This window comes from Phaseolus vulgaris, chromosome 10 (genome assembly GCF_000499845.2).
Source record: "Phaseolus vulgaris cultivar G19833 chromosome 10, P. vulgaris v2.0, whole genome shotgun sequence".
Lineage (NCBI taxonomy): Eukaryota > Viridiplantae > Streptophyta > Magnoliopsida > Fabales > Fabaceae > Phaseolus > Phaseolus vulgaris.
The window spans coordinates 18,954,313-18,964,197 of NC_023750.2; positions in this window are offsets into that span (position 1 = coordinate 18,954,313).

A 9,885-nucleotide genomic window follows, 5' to 3' on the forward strand; every position below is an offset into this window, starting at 1 on the left:
AGTGTTTGGGATATATAATGTTCTTGTCATCTGCACTTATTTATGCTTTTGAACATTCCTATAACTGGTTTAAATTTGAAACTCTGATACAAAATTTCAACCCGTTATTCCTGCGAAATAATCGATTGTTTATCTGTGTTGCACCTTTAAAAATTTGATCGGTTTCTCACATTGATTTGGTTGATGTTCCTCTCTGGAAATCACCTATTGGGAACTAGTTTGCAGTGCTTTTTTTTATTGGAATATATTATCATGTATGTCTATGTTTTCTTATGAATGCAGGTTATACAGATTCTAAACAAGAACATTCCAAAAAGCATCCCAAGGATTTGTCTCCAACAAATAGGGGGAAATTGTAGAACATGGGAGCTTTGATGTTTCAAATCCATGATGAAGTCGGAAGTGTGCTGCTCTTTGGTTTGGGTTTAGTCCAGGGTGTTTAAAATCTTTGTAAGATCTTTCCTAGTTCCTTGCACAAGCTTGCTAAAATTTGTTTTGTATAAGAAAAGTGTTTTTCTAGGCAAAGAGAAAAACAACAGGTTGAATTATCAAAATAATCGGTTGTTTGTCACTTAACTTGTTTGAAGGTTTTAAAATTGTTTTTGACTTGGTTAAGTAATTGCCTAACCAATTCAACTGGTTAAAACGACTTTTCAATCGGTCGATTGTGACATTTCATAACAAATTTTTGAAAACTTGTTAATCTGTTTTGGATGTGAATCAAAACTGTTTTGGCTAATAAATGTTGCCTAGAATGGCTAGTTTTGTGTGCTATAAATATAGCATTTCTTTCAAAACAAAATATAGAAGTTTTATATCAAACACAGTGAGATTGAGATTGATTTGAAAGAAGTTTTTCAAAAGTTTTGCAAGATTGTTGTATAGCTGTGCATTGGTTCAAGGTCTGATTATAGGAGCTTACCGATTCCTGTAAACTCAGGTTTAATTTGTTCCTTTCATGATTCTTATATTTGATCTTTCATAAACTTGTATGTGTGTGCGAAATCCTGTAAAGGTAGAGGTTGTTCTAGCTAGAGGTGTGTGTTTGCAAAGAGGGTGAGTGGGTCTTGTGGTTTCAAGATCATCTCTTTGTGGTTGTGTTGTTGTAATCCGTGAGTGATTACTAGTGAAACCCAGTGGTTGTTTTGGGAACTGGATGTAACTCAATGTTGAGTGAACCGATATAAAATTGGTTATGTAAATCACTGATGGATATCCAATAGGAGAGGATTTTATTAATGAAGGAAGAGGATTTTCACCTACACATTTGATCTTAGGAGCTTTTTGGGTAGCTTAGGAAATAAGCTATGTAAATGACCAGCCCTTGCTCCTATAAAAGGAGGGCTTAGGTCCTTCACAAATCAGATTGGAAATTGAATGTAAGAAAACTCTACTCAAATTGAGAGAGAATTTGGAAGAGCTTTGGTGCCTTCTTCAAGTCTTATCTTGAGTGTTAATGGTGAACCTCAAGTGGCGGCAACTCACTCATCTTGGAGTCTCCACCCTCTAAGTGGCGTGATCACTCACCTCATCTTCCATCTCCATAAGTTTTCTATTCTCCTTTCTTTCTTCTCTTTATTTGTTCATGTCTAGTTTGTGTTCTTGCCTTTTTGGTTCAGTTATTTCCATTTTCCAGCAAGCTATTCTTCCTATTGTTGGATTTGGTTCGGTCTTTTTAATTTCCAGCACTTCTAATTCAGTTTGCTTATCTTTTGTTCCATTCTATTTGGTTCTATTTGACTATAATTGGAACTTCCATATGAGTTTGGATTTGGTGCTAGTTTTGGAGAGTTCTTGACTTAGAACAATGATCCAATTCTAAGAAAAAGTGCCTAACTATTGTCCAACTCAAGTTCATTCCTAAGAAGGTCAAGAACCTTTCTCTATGTGGCTATTGGAATCACATCAATCACTCTCTCTCTCATTCCTTATGACTTTTTGTTTTAATTATACTATAAACAACCTGTTAAAACGAAGTTTCAACCGATTAAAATTCTGCAAACAGTTTCTTAATCATTGTTTAATTGCTTTCATTGATTCCTTATCTGTGATTGTTTGATAAAGGTTCATTCTTATTCAATCTTTGTGAAAATCTTTGATAAACAATTCACCCCCTCTTTTTTAAGCCATTAATTCTAACATGATTTACTTTTTTTTTGTACTTTTATTCAATTCTTCATTTCAAAGCTTCAGAATTGATCTGAGCTTTGTCTTGAACTTCGTCAAGCACATCTAAATTCATCATTCTTCCTTCATTGAAGGTTTCTATAGAGAAATTCTAACCTTGTGTGAGCATTCGAATACTTCTACTGGAATCATCGCATCTGTTCCGTACACCAATCTGAACGATGTTTCAAACGTGGTAGATTGAAGGGTGGTGTGATATTCCATTACGACAAAGAGATACTTTAATTGGAGAACTACCAAAGGAAATGGTCCTCAGATATCAATCCCTAACGTATGAAAGAGACAAAGGTTGGATATAGAATGGAACTCTTTTGCTGATGCGTGATTACATTGTTCACATTTTTTGGTCTACACCATGCTATCTTCTTTCATCGTTGGCTTGTAATATCCTGCTCGGATTATTTGTAGGAGAAAGCTCATCCGCCTATGTGACTGTCGCATATTCCTTCATGGAGCTCAGACATAATTTTACTTACTTTGATTCTCACTCACACATGTAAGTAAAGGAAGGGTGTAATTGTGTCGGAAAAGATGACCATCGACAAAGGTATATCTGCTTGCATTTTTCTTAACAATCCTTGCTTGTTTTGGGTTGGAGGGAAGCAAGCCATCTTCTAGAAAGTATGGTGTCATTCAAGTATCGCCCATGGCTACTTGCAAAATCTCGACGTGAACTCCCTCGGATCCTTTGTTACTATCGACACTTTCAATGTCTCTTGTATTACTGTATGATGTGCTCTCCCTTTTTCCAATATTTTTCAATTTAGATAGTAGGTCTGCTTGGGAGTTCAGATCTCTCGGGACATGTACAAGGTCAAAAACAAAAAACATTCTCATTAAATTTTTGACATACCTAAGGAAACATTTTACATCGCACAACGTCTGACCCTCTACAGATTATCATTTGGGCTTTGAATGCCTTTAGATGTCTTCCATGAGGTGTATGAGAATAAAAAAGATGATATTAATAGGAGGAATAGACAAGGGCCAAAACAACTAAAGTTCTTCTTATTAGTCTTTTCAAAATATGAGGCCCAAGCCCAAGAAGCCCAAGCCCAAGCCCAACCATGAGGAGCAAGGCCAAGGCTTTAGGAGATGAGCATCATTGGATGTCTCTATTTGTAATTTCTATTTGTATTGTTTTTTAGTAGAACATTAAAGGAAGGTGTAAATATTAAAGTAAGGGCTGTCAATGTATAAAGATAGGTCACACCTTCCATGTGACATAAAAAGTAGGTGTAGGTGTAGTTTATAGGAGGTGCCAAAGTAGAAAAAGGTCACACCTCTCATGTGACTCAAGATTGTCTCCAAATTTGAATTAGAATTAGGAGGGAATTTTGAATATGTTTCACTTTCATTTCAGCCCTCTAAAACTATAAATAGAGGTGCTTGATCATTGTAAAATAAGATTGAAATAGAAGTAAAGTTACTATACTCAAATTGTGAGTGAATTTTGTGAGACTTGTTCTCCTCTTCCTAGTCTCATCTTCTGAGTTTTGGGGGCTCTCAAGTAGCGGCAAATCTGCACTTATATTGGATCATCACCTCCAAGTGGCGTGTCCATTCCAAATCCATGGCTGCAACCACATAAGTTTCATCTTCCATAGTCATTTCAATCGGTAGTTTTGATTTTATGCCTTGTTCTTCAATTTCAATAGTTTCTTTTGTCTCAATTTGTGTTTCTATTTGGTAATTTTGTTCTTCTTTCCAATTTTGTTATGTTTTTGTGTTCTTCCTATATCAATTGTGGTGTACAAGGATATAACACTCATATTTGAGTTTGGTTCATCATTTTGGAAGGCATTGTCTCCATTGATGATTCCTTAAGCTTCCTTGAGTTCAAATTTGTTTTAACATTCTGTTTTGGTGATTTAATTTCGGTTCAGTTATGTTCTTTGCTTATTCTTCATCCATTTGTTACCTTATTGTGTTCCTAAAGTGTTTATGCTTGATTCAACTCACATCAAGGTGTGACCTTTGGAGTAATGAAGTGAGGTGAGATTGATTATTCCATGATATTTGTGAAAACGGCTGAGAATTGTCTCGCGGAGACATGTTGATACAATCCAATTATACAAGGAGATAACCAAGGATACATATACTTCACAATTAAGTTAGTCATCTCAGCATCCAAGAAAAGGCCCCACCAAACTTAAGAAGGACCTCAAAAGAAGAAGAACTGGACAGAGGCAAGAGTATTAGATGTTCTTTCTTTTGGTCTTTTTAAAAGACAAGTTTATGTAAATAAATTGGGCTCACTTTGGGGGTCTAAGTAGAAGAATAAGCTAGAGTAGGGTTTACATAGAATAGATAAGGGGTGTACTTAGCATAAATTGAGCTTGTGTCAAACCCACCTTTTAAGACAAGTGCACTTAGTATTAGGGTTTTTGGACCTACCTTCTAGAAGGTTTCTCACAAATGACACCCCTAACCCTCTCACTCTTGCTCCCAAAGTCACTCTTTCCTATATAAAGGGTGTCTTTCCTCATGTAATGTACAATTGAAATTGAATAGAAAATAAACTCTACTTGAGTGATTAGTCAGTTTTGTCTCCTAAAGTTCTTGGGTCTTATCTTGAGTGTAATGCACCTTAAGTGGCGGCTCTTCACCACTCATCTTAGAACCATCACCATTCCGAGTGGCGTGATTCTTTGCTCCATTTTCCATAAGCTTTCTTCATCTTTTTCCTTTCATATTTGCGCCATTTTCATTCCTTTTTATGTGCTTGGGTTCTTCCATCTTGTTTCTTTCCATCATATATTTTTATTTTTGCACCTCATCTTCATCAACACCATATAATTATGCTTTTCTCTTTTCCCTCTAGAAATGAACCTTCACACTTACTTAACCATATGGTTAAGTTCGTATCCAGTGGGAATCTTCTTTACATTTCTCACCATAATTGCTAATTTAAAAAAATCCTAAACAAAGTGCAACCCTAAAATCAACTCACATCATGTGGTATCAGAGCATTGTTTTAAATTGTGTTTATCTATTCTAAGTTAATTTATACTTTTAAATTTCAATACATTTCAATTATTGTTTTTATCTTCAAGCAATTTCAATTCCCCCTTTAAATTCTTGTCATTTACAATTCGGCCTTTTTATTCACTAAGCACTTTAAATTATGCTTTTGAATTATTTTGTGTGAATTTGTTTCCTTTACCTCTTTTTCTTGAGTCTTATGTTCTAAGTGTTCTAGGAGTCTTTAAATCAATTTTACTTATTTTGCTTTTAATTGTGAAGAACTAAAAGAAACTATAAATTGTTTAAGTGGTAGTTGATTTAGTTCCAAACGAAGAATTCAAGTGTGTTGAACAAGATGCTTTGATGCCTCCAAATCTATGCGGAAAGCTTGAAGACTTTGTTGCTGGGTGTGTGTGCGTTGTCTAGTAGTTTTTAACTCGTTAATTCACTCCTTAAGATGATCCAAGTTCATTTGAATCTTTATCTTTTCGAAAAGATGGATTTTCTAAAAGGCTGTGAAATTTCAACCTGTTGAAATGTCGAATCAATCTGTTGTTTGACACTTAGTGCTTTTTAGGATGGTTTGGAAAAGCTTGGTGTGTGCGTGCTGTCAACTGGTTATTTTATGAAAACCTTAACAGAAAAATTATTTTGATCGACTAATTTGAAAAACAACTGGTTGTTTTCATAACAAAATTATGTTAAGTAGTTTGAACTGATTTTAAATGCTTCCAATTGCTTTTGGTTTTTGATCTAACAACTTTGACCACTTGATTGAGGTTATATAAAGTTTGTTTAACGTTCTTTTGAAAAACTAAGAAGAGAGATTATCAAAAACGTTTTTCAAGATTTCAAAAGCTTTGGATAATCTCAAGTGTGTGGAATAGGATTGAGTTTTGTAAATCTAAACTTTAGCTTTGTAATACCCAAGTGTATTCTATTCTCTTCTTATTTAAACACTATATTTGTGTGTAAGGTAGTTTCAGAAAGTGTTTTTGAAAACTGTGATGTTGCCAACGAGTTTGTGTGTTCTTGAGGGGTTCAAGATCAACACTCTTGGTGTGTGTTTTGTAATCTAGGTTTGATTACATAGTGAATTCTCAGTGGTTAGTTGAGGACTGGATGTAGCTCTTCGTTAAGAGTGAAGTATAAATATCTTGTGTGATACTCTTTATCTCTACTCTTATAATCTATTTTAACTTGATTTCATATTCTGCTAGTATAAACAGACGGTTGTTTCATGAAAACAATAGGTTGATTTTCTGGAAATAACCTTAAAATAGAAATTTTATTGAGGTGAAAAGAAAATCAATTGGTTGATTTTTCATAACTTTTCACTTTATCTTCAAACTTTGCGAAAATCTTGTGAAAACAATTCACCCCCTTCTTGTTTAGGCCACTAATTCTAACAAAGTGATCATATGAATTGAATCGAATTCTCTTAGTGAAAATTTGAAAGTGAAGTAAAAAAAGATGCATGTAAAAAATGTGGAATTATTGAATCCATAAAAACAAAGACAAAGAAAACAATTGGAGGTATTCACTTTTCAAGATTAAAATATTAAGAGGATTCTTTTTATATGGCAAATTGTCTTCACATTTGTGGAACTTAATCCTTCTTACTTTTACACTTCCTAAGAAAATTGTTAAAAGTTTAAGTAAGTTTCTTTGAGTCTTCTTAAGTTCTTTTCTTGTTTGTCTCGTTAAAACTTTTATCATCCTCTAGTTTCTAAATTGGTTTAGATTTCTTTCATTTATCTTTTCTTGCTTGTCTTCAAATCTTTCTTTACTTTTGTTAGGGTTTATTTGTCGAGCGAGTGATAAGAGCTTTGACCTCTTTGACTTGAAGTGTTGCTACCAAGTGTAGACCTTTTGGAGTTCAAATCTTCCTTGAGTGAATTAAATTTTTTCCATCCTTTACTAAATAGTTGAGTGATACACGTGAGTGAGTGCATTAAATTGTTATTTTTTTCTAATTGTTTGCTTTCTTTTATGCAAAATTATTGCTCATTTGTCTTCTATAGAGTCTTTAAAGCCACAATCTCCTCAAAAGTTCCATCATTTAGGGGAGCTTGCGGATGCCAAGAGGAGTTAAGGCAACTAGTGGAGAGAATGCAAAGGCTAGAAGATACACAAGAGAGACAATCCGAGAGCGGAGATGGGAGCCTAGAAGAGATACAAGACATTACATGCACTATGGAAGTCAAGAAGAAGAAGAAGATTGGAGAGTGCAAAATTATGAAGCTAGGCGCCATCATCAACAACCAAAGAAGACCCTACCTTTTGTAAAGTTACCTAGTTTTAATGGAGAAAGTGACCCAAATGTATATCTAGGATGGGAAGCTAAGGTAGAACAAATTTTTAATGTGTATGAGGTCGAAGAGGACCAAAAGGTTAAGTTAGCTTCATAATGGTGGCATCAAGCTGTTTGAGGATTATGCCATGCAATGGTGGCATCAAGCTGTTATGGACATTGGGCTAAACAAGGGGTCAATCCTAGTCTCTTGGTATGATTTGAAAGAATGCATGTGCACGTTGTTTGTTCCTCATCATTATAAAAAGGAACTCTTGTTGAAGCTCCAACGACTTCATCAAGGACCTACGATGGTAGATGAATATTTTAAAGACTTGGAAACTACTTTGACTAAAATTGATATGCATGATAGTGAGGAGTCAATGATAGCTAGTTTTGTAAGTGGCTTAAGGAGAGACATTCAAGATATTATATAATTATATGAGTACCCTTCTTTAGAGAAATTAGTTCACCTAGCCAGCAAGGAAAAATCACAAGTTTTGAAGAAAACATCTTTTAAAAATGCTCATAATGATGGCTTCTACAAATCTTCATGGAAGGATAAAAACAAAACTTATACTAAAACTTATCCTTCCAATTTCTTAAAAGAACCATGATGGTCAAGGGGGGGATAGTTGTGAGTGATCATAGTTCCCAATCATCTAGAGCTAGTTCCCCTTCCTCTTCAAAATCCCTAAGTCAGGATGAGTGTGGAATGCCTTGTGCAAGTAACTCATTGGTGGTAAGCCGAATGTTGGGTACTATTTAAAAACCTTTTGATGAAACCCAAAGAGAAAATATTTTTTGTTGAACTTGAAGCTTTGATGTCTCCAAATCCATGAATATGGCTTGAAGACTAGGTTGCTGCTTGTAGGCATGGGTTCTGGTTAGATTAGAATTTGTAAATCCACTCTTAGCTTAATCCAAAACTGAATCAATCAAGTTCTTTCAAAAGAAAAGTGTTTTTCAAACTAGTGAAAGACAACTTGTTAATTTGTTGTTTCAATCGGGTTGTTTTACACTTAGTGGTTTTGGAAAGGATTTGAAAAAGCTGAAATTGGCTGACCTCACAGTCCAGGCCAATTCAATAAGTTGAATTGAGCTTTCAATTGATTGCTTTTTAAAAATATTAACAGAATTGGTTAAGTTTGTTAAATCTATTTTTCATGATTCAAATTTGTTTTGGCCCCTGATTGAAAGTCTAAATCAGCTACGTTTGAGGCTATATAACTAGTTTACATCTCTAAAAGAGAGAGAGATTAGATTACCAAAAATATTAAAAGATTTGCAAGATAGCTTTAAGATTTGCATTGGTTAAGAGTGGAATAGGAACTGCTGTAATCCTCTTGTACAAGTGTGATCTTTCTTGTTCTTACTTGTGTTTCAATTCATATTTGTAAAACTACAAGGTACTGGTGTCTACAGTCAGAGGGTGTTCTGACTTGTAGTGTTTGTGTTTCAAAGAGGATGAGTGTTCTTGAAGGGTTCAAGATCACCTCTTTGGTGTTTGTGTTGTGTAATCTGTTGTTGATTACCTAGTGGAATACCCAGGGGTTTATGGGGACTGGATGTAGCTCAGGTTAAGAGTGAACCAGTATAAACATTGTGTGTGAATCTCTCTATCCCTTACTACTTTAAACCTGTTTGATATGTGTTTTCGTAAACTGCTGATAAAACCGATTGATTTGCATAAACAACCGATTGATTTTTTGGAATCAATTTAAATAGTTTTGTTTCTTGGTTGATCTGATTGCTTCTTCTGTGATTCTGCATTAATCTTCATTCTTGTCGAGAATTTTCAAAAATATTTCATAAAACAATTCACCCCCTCTTGTTTAAAGCCTTTAATTCTAACATTTTTCACACTTGATGCCTTATCAACAACAAGTTATGTTCCATGATCATAGATGTGGGTAGTTGTGCTAATGTGGCAAGTACAGGAGTAGTGGAAAAGCTTGGATTCACTATCTCTCATACAAAGCCCTATAAATTATAATGGCTTAGTGAAGAGGGTGAAATAATGGTTAATAAAGAAATCCTCATAACATTTGCCATTGGAAACTACAAAGAAGAAGTTTTATGTGACGTTGGCCAATGGAAGCAACACATGTGCTTTTGATAAGACCTTGACAGTATGATAGAAAGATTGTACATGATGGCCATACAAATAAAATTTCTTTCAACTTCCAAGGGCACAAGATTATGTTAAAAGCTCTCTCTCCAAAATAGGTTAATGAGGATCAAATAAAAATGAAAACAAAAAGAAAAAATGAAAAAGATAAAGAAATTAAAGATAAAATGGGTATCAATACCTCACCTCCCATTGTAAAAACAATCATGTTGACCCGTACAAAAATACAAAGTACACTTCCAAGGTGTTCTTCTTCCTTATCTTTTTCATTACCTAATCATTCTAAATACTTGACTTTTTTTATCAA